Genomic DNA, 18,691 nt, shown 5'->3' on the forward strand with positions numbered 1-18,691 from the left:
TCCCAAAGTGCTGGGATTACAGGCGTGAGCCACTGCACCTGGCCTTGAGTAAGTATCTTAATGTACGTATGCAAGTATTTCAACAGAATAGTTCCCTAATAATGGAATTACGTATTTTAAGTTTGACAGTTTCTACCAAATTACCCTCCTAAAGAGTCTACCAATTTACCCATTCTCTTACAGTATATAAAGTGGCCCATTTCCCTATCCAGAAGCATTTAAACAAGTTCAAGTCTCCCTTTAAAAGAAAAAAAAAATCCGGAGGCCACGCACAGTGGCTCATGCCTGTAATCCCAGCACTTTTGTAGGCCAAGGCGGGAGGACCATTTGAGCCCAGAATTTTGAGGTTACAGTGAGCTATGATGGCACCGCTGCACTCCAGCCTGGGCAACAGGCTGTGGTTCACACCTGTAATCCTAGCACTTTAGGAGGCCGAGGTGGGTGGATTGCCTTTACTCAGGAGTTTGAGACCGGCCTGGGCAACATGGTAAGAACCCCCTCCATCTCTACTAAAAATACAAAAAATTAGCCGGGCATAGTGGCGTGTGCCTGTGGTCCCAGCTTGGAAGGCTGAGGCAGAAGAATTGCTTGAACTTGGGAGGCATAGGCTGCAGTGAGCTGAGATCACTGGCACTGCACTCCAGCCTGGGTGATGGAGTGAGACTCTGTCAAAAAGAAAAAAAGAAGTGCTGGGAAAGATTCTTGATATTCTCTTCATTTACTTGAGAAATAACCTCACAGTTTCAGATTTTTACTTCTCTAGTTTTTACTGAATTTATATATCATTTTTTCATATTATTGTCACTACTTTTCTGTCACTGAAAAATGTGTGTATTCATGTATACACACACGTAGTTTGCTAGAATAAAGTTTCTATTATAATAATTATATCTGAACTTCTTTTTTTTTTTTTTTTTGAGACAGAGTCTCACTCTGTTGCCCAGGCTGGAGTGCAGTGGCGGGATCTCGGCTCGCTGCAAGCTCCGCCTCCCAGTTTCACACCATTCTCCTGCCTCAGCCTCCCGAGTAGCTGGGACTACAGGCACCCGCCACCACACCCGGCTAATTTTTTTTTTATTTTTAGTAGAGATGGGGTTTCACCGTGTTAGCCAGGATGGTCTCGATCTCCTGACCTCGTGATCCGCCTGCCTCAGCTTCCCAAAGTGTTGGGATTACAGGCGTGAGCCAGCACACCCAGCCTGTATCTGAACTTCTAATAATTAGGAGAGAAAATATGAAATTTGTGGATATTTGTAACATGCAGATCCTTATCAAGGATTTCACATGTGATTGAAAAATTAGCAATAAATGGCAAGCGGAGGAAGCAAGTATATTAAAAACATAGCTGACCCTGTTTAAATTGCTATATTTATTTATTTCATCTAAGGACCATGATCTTCCAATGGCTGCAGGAAAGAAAAATAATTAGCAAAATAACAAATAGTCTTGTTTGTAGTCTGGGCAAGATACTTTAAGTTTTAAAAATCTATTTATACCTTGACTTTCAAATTATGTTTTAAGGTAAGAATAAGCTTCAGAACTTGATTATTCATCATAATACTGTATTATCACCATTTTATAATTGAGGAAACAGGCACATAGATATTAAAGAGCTTTTCCAAATTCTCTCTAACTATGAACACCAGGATTTCAACCAGATCTCTAAAATTCTATGCTCAAGGCCAGAAAAATAATCATATCACAGCTGTAATTAAAATAGCCTGTTAGGAAGACATAGGAACTCAGTAAATAGTTGTTGCCTGAATGGTTAGATTTATAGATTATTGTTTGCAGATTACTGCCAACTACTAATAGGTTCAAACAAATGTGAAGTATCTTTGAATTTCATTAATATATTAGTTATCTGTTATTTTTTAAGTTTTAATTTTTTTTTTGAGACATAGTCTTGCTCTGTTGCCCAGGCTGGAGTGCAGTGGGGTGATCTTGGCTCACTGCAACCTCTGCCTTCCAGGTTCAAGCCATCCTCCCACCTCAGCCTCCCAAGTAGTGGGGACCACAGGAGCACACTACCAAGCTGGGCTAATTTTTGTATTTTAGTAGAGATGAGGTTTCACCATGTTGGCCAGGCTGGTCTCAAACTCCGGGCCTCAAGTGATCTGCCTGCCTCGGTCTCCCAAAGTGCTAGGATTACAGATGTGAGCCACCAGGCCCAGCCAGTTATCTATTATGTGGCAAATTATCCAAAAATTTAGCAGGCGGTATGAGCCTATAGTCCCAACTACTCAGGAAGCTGAGGTAGGCTCAACTCCGTTTGAGTCCCCGAGTTCAAGGCTGCAGTAAGCTATGATCATGTCACTGCACCCCAGCCTGGGTGACAAATTGAGACCCTATCTCCAAACAAACATTTATTATCTAACATTGTCTAAGGGTTAGGAATTGAGGAGTGGATCACTTGGGTGCTTCTGGTGCATGGTCTGTCACAAGGTGGTAGTCATCCCAAGACTTGACTGGAGCCAGTGAATCAGCTTCCAAACTCGCTGAAGTTGTTGGTCGGCCTCGGTTCACATTGGCTGTTGACCAGAGATCTCGTCACTTGCACCTCTCCAAAGACTGTGTAAGTGTCCTCATGACATGGGGGCTAGCTTCCCCATGTACAAGTGATGAAAGAGAGGAAATGGGGATGGGTGGGTATAAAACACCAGAGAGAGAAAGACAGAGTGAGAATGAGAGCGAGAGCTAGAGAGGTGGGGGTAGAGAGAGGGAGAGAGAGAATGCTCCCAGGATGGAAGCTACAGTCTTTATAACTTAACATCAAAAGTGATACACCATCACGTCTGCCCTGTTCTACTGGTCACACATACCAAACTGGACAATGTGGAGAGGACTACACAAGGCTGAAAATACACTGGGGGGCATTTTTTTTTTGAGACGGAGTCTCCTGTCTCCCAGGCTAGAGTGCAATGCAACTCTCAGCTCTCTGCAACCCCACCTCCCGGGTTCAAGTGATTCTTCTGCCTCAGCCTCCCAAGTAGCTGAGATTGCAGGCTCCCACCACCATGCCCAGCTAATTTTTGTACTTTTAGTATTTTTAGTAGAGGCGGGATTTCACCATGTTGGCCAGGCTGGTCTTGAACTCCTGACCTCAAGTGATCCACCTGCCTCAGCCTCCCAAAGTGCTGGGATTACAGGCATGAGCCACCACGCCCGGCATACTGAGGGCCATTTTTAAAGCTAGCTACCACAACTAGCTTTAGAAATTTGAAAAGAGGTGTTCTAGAAGTAGCATAGACCCCAAAGCTGGCTTCTCAGTGATCATCCCGCTTTCTAAATTGGGAACATATGATCAGAAGAGAATAAACAATGAATATTTCACCATTATTACACAGCTAATTAAGAGTTGAACTAAGATCCACTTCTCCTAGGTCTTGTTCCAAAGGTCTTTCCTGTATACTAATTAATGACCCATGGGTTGTCAGATCATGGGCTTTATGAGAAGTATGGCATTTAGCTTGGAATGTAAAAACATTTACACAACCCAACTCAGGTATCAGCTGGGGTCATTCTATACTTTGAGATTTAAATAAAATTTAGCTCTTTCTCCCATTCTATACACATTGGGAGGCCCATCATCCCTTGTAAATATCTGTTTGGATACCTGGGACATGTTTCCTTTTAGATCCCTGATTTCAAGTTCCTATTTCTGGCTGAATCCTAGGTCTCCCTTACATGCTTCAATAAGGGCTTTCCCTTCTCATGCTCTGCACTGATAGACTTTGTCCCTTCTCTTTACCCTCTTGAACACAATCAAAGTTGTGCACCTAGAGGTTTAATTGTGGCCAGGAAGGCCAGTATTGGAGTGTATTTATATCACAGAATAGTATAGCAAACAGTTTATTTTATTTTATTTTTTGAGACAGAGTCTGTGTTACCCAGGCGGGAGCGCAGTGGCGAGATCTTGGCTCACCGCAACCTCTGTCTCCTGGGTTCAAGCGATTCTCATGTCTCAGCCTCCGAGTAGCTGAGATTAAGGGCACCTACCATCGTGCCCGGCTAATTTTTGTATTTTTAGTAGAGACAGAGTTTCACCACGTTGGCTAGGCTAGTTTCGAACTCCTGACCTCAAGTGATCCTCCCACTTCAGCCTCCCAAAGTGCTGGGATTACAGGCTTGGACCTCCACGCCTGGCCAGCAAGCAATTTAAAAATGAATCTTAGAAATCCTCTTCTAAAAAGTCCTTCCATTGTCTCCACCATAAAGACATTTTCTCTTAGAATTCAGCCACACTGCTCTCTACCCTTTCTGTACATTCTCAGCTAACTTTTTTTTATTAGAACCTCAGAAATTCCTGTTCATTTCTCATGCAGAGCATGTCTCATCCGGTCTGTAGGCCCTCATCTTAAGAATAAATATGCCCGTTAAAACATTTTCCTGAAATAGAGGGTTTTCCCCTTGAAATGACAAAATATGTGGCCAAGCATCAAAAATAGTATATTTGATCTCTGCCATTTTCACAGTAACAATTTTGCTAGATAACGTACTAAGGACATTCATGATTTTTAGAATTAGAGTATTTCCCCTTAAAGCTAGGAAGAATTAAGCCTTAGACAAAGTAATACTTTGCCAAGTTACCTCATTTTAACTTCATAAAAGACCCAGGAAGTAGGTACTATTATTATTTTCATTCTATAGACCTGGAAACTGAGGTGTGGGTAAGTCAGGTAACTTGCCTTAGGTCACGGGTCTAGTAATTGGCAAAGCCAGGCTTCTGTCCAGTGCTGTTCTGTTTTGTTTTAAACTTTTTTTTTTGCTAAGATATTATAGAGGCAGGAAAACTCCACCTTCACCCTCTTAGGGTCCTGGCTAGGCCTGAGAATTAAATTGACATAAGACAGATTAACAGGAGAAGAGCATTCAAAGTGATTTTACAAGGTTTATATGACACAGGAACCCTTATAAAGAAATGAAGACCCCAAGAAGCAGTTAGAGTAAGTTACTTCCATTCTGGATTAGACAAAGAACAGTAAACTGTGAAAATGTGACGAAATTACGTGGGGGAGCATAAACGATAAGTTATTCTTGGTCAGGCATGGTAGCTTATGCCTGTAATCCCAGCATTTTGGGAGGCTGAGGCGAGTGGATTGCCTGAGCTCAGGAGTTTGAGATCAGCCTGGCGAAACCCTGTCTCCACAAAAAATACAAAAAATTAGCCAGGTGTGGTGGTGTGCCTGTAGTCTCAGCTACTCGGGAGGCTGATGTAGGAGGATGTCTTGAGCCTGAGAAGTTAAGGAAGCAGTGAGCCAAGATGATGCCACTGCACCCCAGCCTGGGCAACAGAGTGAGACCCTGCCTCAAAAAAAAAAAAGTTATTCTAACAAGGTCTGTACAGTGTTCTCTCAGGTTCAACATTGTGTTCTCTCAGTTTCAGCATCTCATTGTTGAAGATAAGGATATTGCCTTTCCTTCTAGAACAGGGAGAGTATCTTTCACAAGGGAATTTCATCTTCTGCTTTTAAGAAATATCACAGGCCGGGTGCAGTGGCTCACTCCTGTAATCCCAGCACTTTGGGAGGCTGAGGCAGGTGGATCACAACGTCAGGAGTTCGAGACCAGCCTGGCCAATATGGTGAAACCCTGTCTCTACTAAAAATAGAAACATTAGCCGGACGTGGTGGCGGGCGCCTGTCGTCCCAGCTACTTGGGAGGCTGAGGCAGGAGAAGCACTTGAACCTGGGAGGTGGAGGTTGCAGTGAGCCGAGATCATACTACTGCACTCCAGCTTGGGCGACAGAGCAAGGCTCCGTCTCAAAATAAATAAATAAATAAATAAATAAATAAATAAATAAATAAATAAATAAAAGAAACAGCACAAAGTTCAAAGTGATCTTTTGCACCTGCTGTTTTTCAACTGTCTTTAACTTAGTCAACTATTTAACCCCTTCAATATACATAAAATTTATCATTTTAATCATTTTAAGTGTATAATTCAGTGACATTTGGTATGTTCACTACAATGTTGTACAGCCATCACCACTATCCTTTTCCAGAACTTTTTCATCATCCCAAACAGAAACTCGGTACCCGTTAAACCCCTGGTAACCTCTATTTTACTTTCTGTCTCTCTAAATTTGACTATTCTAGGTACCACATATAAATGTAATCATAATATTTGTCCTTGTGTGCCTGGCTTATTTCACTTAGCATAGTGTTTCATGGTTCATCAATGTTTTAACATGTATCAGAATTTCATTCAATAATTTTTGTTTGTTTGTTTTTGAGCCAGGTGGAGTGGCACCTGCACTTGTAGTCCCAGCTACTTGGGAGACTGAGGCAGGAGGATCATTTAAGACTAGGAGTTCCAGGCTGTGGTGTGTTATCATTGTGCCTGCGAATAGCCACTGTACTCCAGGCTGGGCAGCATAGCAAAATCCCATCTCTAAAAAAACAAGATATATATATATATCTATGTATATAGATAGATATAGATATATATACACACACACATATATAGTAGAGGCAAAAACTTTACCTCTACTCTCTTAGGGTCTCTGGCTGAGACTGAGAATTAAATTGACATAAGATAGATTAACAGGAGAAAAGCCTATATATTTTTACAGGCACATGGGAGCCTCCACAGGAAAATGAAGACCCAAAGAAGTGGCAAAATCTAAGTGGTCATATATTTGTGGTCATATTTCCACAAAGACAATTGTGGAAAAGTAACTAAAACAGATAGGGAGACTGAAAGAAGATAAGAGGTTCTTTAACAAGGTCTGTTTTTATAGAATACACTTAGCCTGGACTCCCCGTCTCTGCTGATAAGAATGTCTTCTGCAGGCCAGGTGTGGTGGGTCATGCCTGTAATCCCAGCACTTTGGAAGGCCAAGACAGGCAGATCACCTGAGGTCAGGAGTTTGAGACCAGCCTGACCAACATGGAGAAACTCCATCTCTACTAAAAACACAAAATTAGCCGGGCGTGGTGGTGCATGCCTGTAATCCCAGCTACTTGGGAGGATGAGGCAGGAGAATCGCTTGAACCCAGGAGGCAGAGGTTGCAGTGAGACAAGATTGCACCATTGCACTCCAGCCTGGGCAACAAGAGCGAAACTGTGTCACAAAAAAAAAAAAAAAAAAAAAGTTTTCTGCATCTGTTAAACAACATCTCCTCATTCTCCTCTCCCACCATTCCCTGGCAGGCACTATTCTACTTTTTTGTGGCTGTGAATTTGATTACTCTGCATACCTTGTAAGTGCCTTATACAATGTGTACCTTATACAATGTTTGTCTTTTTGTGTTCCACTTATTTGACTCAGAATAATGTATTCACGGTTCAGGTTATAGCATATCATAATTTCCTCCTTTTAAAAGGCTAATATTCCATTCCATTGGAGTAATGTTCCAATTTATATACATTTTGCTTATCCATTCGTCCACGGACAGACATTTGCTTCTACCTTTTGGCTATTGTGAATAATGCTTCTATGAACGTTGGTGTACAAATGTCTACTCAAATTGCTGCGTTCAATTCTTTTGGGTATCTACCTGTGAAAATTGATCATATGAATTGGGTCATTCTTGTCATATCCAACTAAAACAGAGTTGAGAGGCCAGGGAAAAAAAGCCCTTATGACACAAAACATTGCTCTAAGAATGTAATTTTCTGTAAGCTGGCTGCTGAAACTGCCTGAAACCAGTTTTATCTAATAGCTACTAAAACAGCCTGCTGCAATTCTGAGACTAATTTTACCCACCGCTGTCTCTCACTACTCAGAACTTGCCAGCTCCTCAAAACTTTACTAGTGCCAATGCACTTTATTTCAAAACAATACATAACATTTCTCCTTTTTATAAAACCTCCAGCCTTCTCTTTCTTCTTTGGACATAGCAAAAACCACTTGGTCTGTACATATGCCCTGAATTGCAATCCTTGCTTACTACATAAAATGTTTTAAATTTAGAGATTTGTCTCTAATTTTTTAGGTCAACATACCTAGAAATGGAATTATTGGATAATATGGTAATTCTATGTTTAACATGTGAAAAAGAATATGATATTAAAAATTGTTTTTAATAAATGCTAACTATGTGCTAGGCACTTTGTTACACTGTCTTAAATCCTCATTCATTCTTTTTTTTTTTTTTTTGAGATGGAGTCTCCCTCTGTTGCCCAGGCTGGAGTGCAGTAGCACTATCTTGGCTCACTACAACCTCCACCTCCCAGATTCAAGCGATTCTCCTGCCTCAGCCTCCCAAGTAGGTGGGCTTACAGGCGCCTGCCACCACGCCCACCTAATTTTTTTTGCATTTTTAGTACAGATGGCATTTCACCATGTTGGCCAGGCTGGTCTCGAACTCCTGACCTCAAGTGATCTGCCCGCCTCTGCCTCCCAAAGTGCTGGGGTTACAGGCATGAGCTACCCGCACCTGGTCCTCATTCATTCAGCATAATATGACCAGGTTCAGATAGGTTAAATAACTTGCCAGAATCATATAGCTACGGAATGGCAGATTGAGGATAAAACTCAGTTTGGTGCTGATACACTTCCATTTCCCATGTGCGTCTCATGGCTTGATTGTCTTTGTGGGAAACATGGTTGGTGGTCTCATCTACTTCTTCCTTGCTGAGAGAACCAAGATGTTGTCCAGATTGAAGAAAAAAAAAAAAAAGGAATGTGCTCAGAGAAAGGGGAACTCTTCTCTCTCTCCCAACTAATGACTGGAGACCGTAACAACAATCTCATTATCCTGGCCAAGAAGACATAAGGGGTACTCTGTTTGGGATTCTGAGAAATATTTTTCCTACCTGATAAAAAAAGAGAAGGGAGAAGAAAAATCACCCCCTTTTCCTTTCTGCTTATACTACTTAAACTATATTGCTGAGATAATATGGCAGTTCCTAAGATTTGAAGTGATGCTGGGAAGCAGTTTGGTAGGAGGACAGAAGGCAGTAAAGCAGAGTGGTTAAGATCATAGACTCTGGACGGGGCATAGAGGCTCACATCTGTAATTCCAGCATTATGGGAGGCTGAGGCCAGAGGGTTGCTTGAGGCTAGGAGTTCAAGACCAGCATGGGCAAGGTAGCAAGATCCTATCTCTACAAAAAATTTTTAAAAATTAGCTGGGTGTGGTGGCACATGCCTGTAGTCCCAGCCAATTGGGGGGCGGAGGTGGAAGGATCACTTGAGCCCAGGAGTTCGAGGCTGCAGTGAGCTGTGATCACACCACTGCACTCCAGCCTGGGTAACAAAAGTGAGACTCCGTCTCAAAAAAAAAAAAGAAAGAAAATCATAGACTTGAATCACGCATCCTAGCTTTGAATCTTGGGTCAGCTAATCTACCAGTGTTGAGGTGAAGCCTGCTGGGCTTCTGGATCTGGTGGCGACTTGGAGAACTTTTTTGTCTAGCTAAAAGATTGTAAATGCACCAATCAGTGCTCTGTGTCTAGCTAAAGGTTTGTAAACAGACCAATCAACACTCTGTAAAAACGGACCAATCAGCATTCTGTAAAATTGACCAATCAGCACTCTGTAAAATGGACCAATCAACAGGATGTGGGCAGGGCCAAAAAAAGGAATAAAAACTGGCTGCAGAGCCCACAGCAGCAACCCGCTGGGTATCCTTCCATCCCGTGGAGGCATTGTTCTTTTCCTGTCCGCGATAACTCTTGCTGCTGCTCTCTTTTTGGGTTAGCACTACCTTTATGAGCTGTAACACTCACTGCAAAGGTCTGCCCTTCATTGCTGAAGTCAGCAAGATCACGAACCCACCAGAAAGAAGAAACTGGGGACACATGTGAACCACATCTGAACATCAGAAGGAACAAACTCCAGACACCATCTTTAAGAACTGTAACACCGCGAGAGTCCGCGGTTTCATTCTTGAAGTCAGCCAGACCAAGAACCCACCAGAAGGAACCAATTCCGGACACAGTGTGACCTAGAATGAGTTACTTAACCTCTTGGTGCCTCACTCAGCTTACTGGTGAAGGGATAATAGCAAGCTCGTGTAGTTGTAAGGATCAAATAAGTGCTTTGTACATAATGAGCACTCACCAAATGTTTGCTATTTTTTGTTGTTGTGATAGGTACAAAACGAAAACCTAGGACACGCATGCAGCAGCTGGCAGACATACAATCCTTGGTGTGGGACTTGAAATTATTAAAAGCCTAGCTTCTTTTCCCTCAAAAACACACACTACTCAGGTTGTATTTTGACTTTTTAAAACATTGCTACATTTTGCTTCTTGTATACTATTCTTCATGTTATCGTTGTTGGTGGGCTGGTTCAGGTTCTTGATTTTGCTGCACGAAAGGATTTGGGGCTGGGTGCGATGGCTCAAGCCTGCAATCCCAGCACTTTGGGAGGCCGAGGCGGGCGGATAACGACGTCAGGAGATCGAGATCATCCTGGCTAACACGGTGAAACCTCGTCTCTACTGAAAATACAAAAATTTAGCCAGGCATGGTGGCGAGCGCCTGTGGTCCAAGCTACTCGGGAGGATGAGGCAGGAGAATGGCATGACCCCGGGAGGTGGAGCTTGCAGTGAGCTGAGATCTCGCCACTGCACTCCAGCCTGGGCGACAGAACCAGACTAGTAAAAAAAAAGATTTGGGCCTGGTGTGGGGGCTCATACCTGTACTCCCAGCACTTTGGGAGGCCAAGGCAGGAGGATTGCTTGAGCCCAGGAGTTCAAGACCAGCCTGGGCAACATAATGAGACCCTGTCTCTATTTGAGAAAAATTTTCTTAAAAGAATTTGAAGAGTGAGTCCAAAGTAAGAGTAAGCAAAAAAGTTTATTGCAAAGCAAAAGTACACTCTGAGAGGCAGAGCGGCTTGCTCAAAGGGAGTGATGGCAGCTAGTGTCTTAAGAGGAATTCCTTTTATGGGCTCTGTACGTGAATATTTATAAAATACTGGTGAGGTCCGCTAGGCACAGGTGGACCCACAGTTGGAGCGTGCGCTAGATCTCTATATGATCCAACACACATCACATGTATCATTAGCATGTAAAATCTCTGCTAGGGGTGTGTTTTTTTACTATTAAACTGAGGAGAAAGTTACTATAAGCTAAACCTTGAGCCTAGCTGCACATGCAAGACCCAGAGACGTCCCTGGCCCCAACTCTCAAGGCAAGAATTTGTAGCTAATAGCTTCCTGGGCTTTTGGTATTGATTGGTTGGAGATTGGGGAAGTTACATTAGGAGTAAGGGACTTTTGTTCTCTTTCCCTGGCTGTACTAGGTATCAGAAACTTGTAACCATGTGGCGGTCGGCTGGTATCCTGTAGAACTGTTTACCTTGCAAAAGAGGTGCTGACTCATGAGGGTGCTAGCAAAAGGAGCCTGCTACCAAAGGGGCCCACTGGGCTTCACACAAGGGGACAAGTCTGTATGGCCTCCTAATGTTACTTACCCTGCCTAACGAGGTAAAGTACATGTTATCTTCCTAAAATACAAAACTAATCATGTTCCTCTGATAGTTCCCCATTACCTTAGAATAGAGTCCAAACTTACCATATGAGTTCTTTCACGATCTGTATCTATCCCTCACCTTCTTGTCCAGATGTCCTGCCATTCCTTCATATGTATTCCATGTTGCAGGCATGGCCAACAACCTCATTCACTCAACAAATAGTAACAAGTAGCTAAACAGAAACTGTAAAACTAGTGAGTCAACAGGATATAAAATTGGTTTCTGCCTTCAGGGAGCTTACCTCATAAAAACATTTAATTATTATATAATCATGATAAGGGCAATGACATAAAAGTACTGTGTGTAATAAAAACATATAATGATAAAACTTACCAGAGCTCATTTAAACCTCTGTATCATGATCCCTGTATGTTCTGCTGGTTTTCTTTTTCCACCCAGCCTGCTTCCCTTTTCCTGAAAATCCTTTCTTGATCTACTTGTTCTTCTGTGGTCTCATAATACCCTGTGCATATTGCTTTCAAATAATGTATCCCACTGTTGGTTTGCTTGGGTCTTTCCTTCCAACACACCCATTCCTCTATGGGTCTCTTATCTCTGTATCCCAGGGTATTTATTGAATAAATAATGTCCTTTTTTTTTTTTACTTTTTAACTTTTTTTTTTTTTGAGACAGTCTTGTTCTGTCATTCAGGCTGGAGTGCAGTGGTGCGATCTCAGCTCATTGCAACCTCTGCCTCCTAGGTTCAAGTCATCCTCCTACCTCAGCCTCCTGAGTAGCTTGGGACTACAGGCACACGCCACCACAACTGGCTAATTTTTGTATTTTGTGTAGAGACAGGGTTTCCCCATGTTGCCCAAGCTGGTCTTGAGCTCCTGGGCTCAAGTGATCCTCCCAGCTGGGCCTCCCAAAGTGCTGGGATTACAGGATTACTTTTTTTTTTTTTTTTTTGAGACGGAGTCTCGCTCTTTCACCCAGGCTGGAGTGCAGTGGCACGATCTCGGCTCACTGCAGGCTCCGCCCCCCGGGGTTCATGCCATTCTCCTGCCTCAGCCTCCCGTGTAGCTGGGACTACAGGCGCCCGCCACCTCGCCCGGCTAATTTTTTTTTGTATTTTTAGTAGAGACAGGGTTTCACCGTGTTAGCCAGGATGGTCTCGATTTCCTGACCTGGTGATCTGCCCGCCTCGGCCTCCCAAAGTGCTGGGATTATAGGCGTGAGCCACCACGCCCGGCCTTTTTTTTTTTTTTTTTTTTTTTTGAGACAGAGCCTCACTCTGTCACCCAGGCTGGAGTGCAGTGGCACGATCTCAGCTTACTGCAAGCTCTGCCTCCCTGGTTCATGCCATTCTCTACAGGATTACTTTTTATCTTTTTTTTTTTTTTTTTTTTTTTTTTTTTTTTTTTTTTTTTTTTTTTTTTTTTTTTTTTTTTGAGACGGAGTCTTGCTCTGTCACCCAGGCTGGAGTGCAGTGGCGCAATCTCGGCTCACTGCAAGCTCCGCCTCCTGGGTTCACGCCATTCTCCTGACTCAGCCTCTCCGAGTAGCTGGGACTACAGGCGCCCGCCACCACGCCCGGCTAATTTTTTTGTATTTTTAGTAGAGACGGGGTTTCACCATGGTCTCGATCTCCTGACCTCGTGATCCGCCCGCCTCGGCCTCCCAAAGTGCTGGGATTACAAGCGTGAGCCACCGCGCCCGGCCTTACTTTTTATCTTGACTTCAGCGTAAGACTCACAAGAAATAGCAAAAATAGTACAGTGAGTTGCTTGTGTACCCATCTTCCAGCTTCCCCCAATGTAACATCTTATAAACTATAGTACATTATCCATAAAGAAGGCTCTGGAGAAGCAAAAGAAAATAAAATAACAACAATAAAAAGAAACTCCAAAAACTATAGTACCTTATCCAAATTAGGAAACTGACATTGGCACACTGCAATTAACTAGACTCAGATCTTACTGGATTTTTTTTTTTTTTTTTTTTTTTTTTTTTTACCAAAACTTTGTTATTTACTAGGCTTGAATCTGAATTTTTTGAGGAAAAAAAAAAAAAGCCAAGCATGGTGACTCACGCCTGTAATCTCAGCACTTTGGGAGGCGAAGGCAGACAGATCACTTGACCCCAGCAGTTTGAGGCCAGACTGGGCAACACGGCAAAACACCATCTCTACAAAAAATACAAAAATTAGCCAGACATAGTGGCGGGTGCCTGTAGTCCCAGGTAGTCAGGAGGCTGAGGTTGGAGGATCACCTGAGCCCAGGGAAGTCAAGGCTGCAGTGAGCCGTGACCATGCTACTGCACTCCAGCCTGATTGACAAGAGGGTGACCCTGTCTGGGAAGAAAAGCTGGCCAGGCCCAGAGGCCCATGCCTGTAATCCCAGCATTTTGGGAGGCTGAGGCAGGATCTTATTGGATTTCATTATCTTTTGTATGAACTAATTTCTTGCTGTGTATTATATATTAAACATATATATGTTTATTCTATAAAATTTTATTATATGTTGTTATGGTTTGAATATTTGTACCCTCCAAATCTCATGTTGAAATGTGATCTCTAGTGTTGGAGTTGGGGCCTGGTAGGAGATGTCTGAGTCATGGAGGTGGCTCCTCATGAAGGGCTGGGTGCCCTCCCATTGTAATGAGTTCATGTGAGAGTAGGTTGTTTAAAAAAGCCTGGCACTTCCTCCCCTCTCTCACCATGTGATGCACTGGCTCCCTTTTTGCCTTCCACCATGACTGTAAGCTTCCTGAGGCCCTCACCAGAAGCAGATGCCTGCACTATGCTTCGTGTGCAGTCTGCAGAACCATGAGCCAAAATAAGCCTCTTTTTAAAATAAATTACCCAGTCTCAGGTATTCCTTTATAACAACACAAAACTGACCAACAAATATGTATACATTTACACAGAGTCAAGATACAGAACTATTCTGTTACCACAAGGAACTCCCTTGTGCTACTCATTAATAATGATGTCCGTTTTAACTGGATTTTCTCTGTATTATTACAGGGAAGATATATTGCATATTAGCGCTGCATTGCACTCCCTCCCTCAGAGAGGCTCCTGGTAACATTCTCCCACAAATCCAAGATTTTTAAGTTGGTTAAAATAGTGTTAAAAAAAAATTCTGGGCTGGACATGGTGGCTCACGCCTGTAATCCCAGCACTTTGGGAGGCCAAGGTGGGCGGATCATGAGGTCAAGAGATGGAGACCATCCTGGCCAATATGGTGAAACCCTGTCTCTACTAAAAATAAAAAATTAGCCGGGCATGGTGGTGCGTGCCTGTAGTCCCAGCTACTCCGGAGGCTGAGGCAAGAGAATAGCTTGAACCCGGGAGGCAGAGGTTGCAGTGAGCCGAGATCACACCACTGCACTTCCAAACTGGCGACAGAGCAAGGCTCTGTCTCAAAAAGAAAAAAAAAATTCTGACAAACTAAATATAGGGTTTAAATGAGCAAAGAACAATTCACGAGTCAAGCTGCCTTCAGAACTAGAAGACAGGCTGAGCACAGTGGGTCATGCCTGTAATCCCCATACTTTGCGAGGCCGAGACAGGAGGATCACTTGAGGCCAGGAGTTTGAGACCAGGCTGGCCAACATAGTGAAATCCCATCTCTATTAAAAAAAAAAAAAATATATATATATATATATATACATATATATATACATATATATATACATATATATATACATATATATATACATATATATATATTTTATTTTATTTTATTTTTTTGAGACAGAGTCTCGCTCTGTTGCCCAGGCTGGAGTGCAATGGCACAATCTCGGCTCACTGCAAGCTCCGCCTCCCAGGTTCACGCCATTCTCCTGCCTCAGCTTCCTGAGTAGCTGGGACTACAGGTGTCCGCCACCATGCCTGGCTAATTTTTTTTTTTTTTTTTAGTAGAGATGGGGTTTCACCGTGTTAGCCAGGATGGTTTCGATCTCCTGACCTCGTGATCTGCCTGTCTTGGCCTCCCAAAGTGCTGGGATTACAGGTGTGAACCAATGCGAGGTTCAGAGAGTTCCGCTCTTCAATGTGGGCAGGCAGCATTTATGGACAGAAAATGTAAGTGAGTTACAGAAACAGCTTGATTGGTTACAGCTAGACATTTGCCCTATGTGGGCATGGTCTGATCAGTATGCTGCCTGTGATTGGCTGAAGCTCAGCTGTTGTGATTGGCTGAGACTCAACTGTTACAAAAACATACTCCTAGTTAGGCTTTCAGTTTCTTCCCATAATGTTAGGCTGAGGTCATTATGTAGGGACTCAAGGTTGGAGGCATGCTCAAGGCAAATTTAGTTTAACAATATTGAAATTAACTTTTATTGTATCTTATCTCATCAATTACAATCTTAAATGATTATGATTTGTAAAGTCAGAAATAGTTAAACACTTAATTTTAGACATATGTTTCTTTTTCTTGAGACGGAGTTTAAGTCTTTTTGCCCAGGTTGGAGTGCAATGGCACGATCTCAGCTCACTGCAACCTCCGCCTCCTGGGTTCAAGTGAGTCTCCTGCCTCAGCCTCCCAAGTTGCTGGGATTACAAGCGCCCACCACCATGCCCAGCTAATTTTTGTATATTTAGTAGAGATGGGGTTTCACCATGTTGGCCAGGCTGGTCTCAAACTCCTGACATCAGGTGATCCCCCCGCCTCGGCCTCCCAAAGTGCTGGGATTACAGGCGTGAACCACCTGTGCCCGGCTGCATGTTTATTTTTCTAGGAATCATTACTATCTTCTTTCTGTTCTAGAATCATGACAATGTTTAAAGTACAGTTTTAGGATGATACTTTTTGTGGCCATCAGTTGAAAGGAAAGATGACTTGTTAACAATTCGAAGGAAAGATGCCTTGTTAATGGAAAAGGGTTGCATGAAATAACGTTTTGGATACGGGTCACAAGAGAGATGCTGTACATTCCAAAAAAGTTTGTGTAATTGCTAGAAAATACTGACGTATGACTCCCTAAAATGGGCACTGGAACTTGCTGTGATCACTCAGAGCTAAGCTCAGAGACAAGATCTCTAAAGGAATTAAGATGGTGTTTTAGGTGGACCATCAAATTAATGATGCCAAGAACCTACAGTTATTCTAAGATGGCAGCTGCAAAAGAAAAGCTGAACGGGAGTCACCCTCCCCTGACTGCACCAGTATCTTCTTCCTCATTGTTCCAGTCCCCTATGAGACTTTGTTTAAGGGGATGGGAACCTTGAGATAAGGGATGGCAAACAAATACAAATATTTAAGTATAAATGTTTAACCTGTTCTTTTCCCGGTTAACACACCAAAGCGATTGGCCTTTTTTGAAACCTAGGAACATCAATCCATCCTACCAGGTCTCAGGGTTTTAAGTGTTAAAGAAGGATGCTTTAAATATAAACTAACTAGCCGACTGCTATTTGTCTGACTTGTCTGACCCAATATCCATTCCCAGTGTTTTTCTCTTTTGTAATCCTTATAGGTGGCCAAATTACAATTCTAGACAATGAGATGTTTGTGGAAGTCTGCTGAGTTTGGGAGATGTAGTATCCCGAGAAAGCTTTCACTTTCCTGAAGAAAAAAAAGACCATGGATGGTGGAAGCCACCCCTTTTCCCCTCTTCCTATCTTGAACAAAGGTGCGTAGGCTAAAACTGCTGCAGCCATATTGCAACCATGAAGTTAATGTCAAGAGAATCACAGAAATGATGGCCCTGCTGTTCTTGAGCTGTTGAACCAAAAAAGGTAACTGCCTACCTGTAGATTTGAGGTCTTGTTTAAGCTATTATAATGGAATCTTTACGGAAAAAACGTGGGCCCAAATGCATTCCTAACTGTACAGCCATTAAAAGGACACCTTTTAGTCCTCTCTTTCATCCTCACAATTCATTACTCCTCTTACAGTCACTGATAACACCATCTAATCACCCTAAAAAACTCAGTTATCCTTGATTTCTTATTTCCCCTCATCCTCTAGGTAATCAAGTCTTATTTATCATAGCTGGCTAGTTTTCAAATATATCTCTGCTTCGCCATTCTCACTGACACTGTTAGTTTGGACTTTCTCTCCAACTCATGTCTGGACTGCATTAACAGCCTCCTAACTAGTATCCCTGCTTCCAGTCTGCTATCTACTATGCTTCAGAATTTTTTCTCTAAAATCTTATCAAGATATTCTCCTGCTTAAAAATCTTAAGTGGCTTTTTGTTGCCCACAGGATGAATCACGAACTCCTTGCCACAAGTATCATTTGTTATTGTTGTCTGCATGTTTAGACCGCATCTCATATCCAATCTGGCACGAAGTAGGTGCTCAAGTGTGTGTTAAATGACTTTAATCTTTTGTATGGCTTGTTTGATATCATACCACTTAACTATTTAATTAGACTAAGTACAGTGGTAGCATGCTGGAAACTCAATAAAGATTGTTGAATGTAGTTTCCAGATTCTACTGTAAAACAATCCTTTATCAGTAGTTCCTGATAACACACATCTTGGTGTGCATTCAGTTGATCTAGCCTAGTTTACAGGAAGAGGCTCCCTTCACTAATGTACTGTATGGCCTTTCAGATTATAATTAGTCATCTATATTCTCTAGATTGGGCTTGTGCCAAGGCTGTAAGTTAGGAAGGTAGGTGGAGTCTATGTGGGCATTTCTGACAATTTTTTGATCCACGAATAGTTCCTAGCAAATTTACAGCCTGCCTGCCAGCAAGCTGTGCCAAGTTAACTAAACCAGTACGGGCCACAGCCATTAGCTGCTGCTACAAACACTTCGCTTTGCGAAGCAACGCTGAAGGCGCTCTTTTGGAACTCGGGGGGTTGGGGGAATGCAGCCGCCGCATTGCAGCACAAAACGGAAGGCTTCACACACCGGAGCTGCCGTCCGCACCCAGATATCTCTGTCTCCCTTTTCCCCTAACCTCCTCCAACTGCGGGCCCTTTTGGGTGCTGCTCTGAGTTCTTCCTTGGCCTCGGGAAAAGCCGAAGCGGCTCTGGAGAGAGAGGAGGGCATGGTTTGGAGAAGAGGTGCTGCGGCAACAAAGCGACCCGCCCAACGCCTCCTCAACTTTCTCCTGTCCCCGGTCTGGTATTGTTTAGTCCTACTCATTCCCACTCTCCGACCCAGCCTGCAAAAATCTGTATTTCAGGGGAAATTCCAAGGGGTAAAACACCTCCTTCAGCTTAACAATTGGTGTTTTGCTGTCTAGATTTCCTAACAATGAACTTGTCGGGCCTCTCCATCCGCCAGTCTAAGCCCAAGGCCTCGGCCGCCGCGGCTCCTCGGAGCGCCCCTTTGCCGCGCACGCGCCCCT

Source organism: Symphalangus syndactylus, chromosome 9 (assembly GCF_028878055.3).
Source record: "Symphalangus syndactylus isolate Jambi chromosome 9, NHGRI_mSymSyn1-v2.1_pri, whole genome shotgun sequence".
Taxonomy (NCBI): Eukaryota; Metazoa; Chordata; class Mammalia; order Primates; family Hylobatidae; genus Symphalangus; species Symphalangus syndactylus.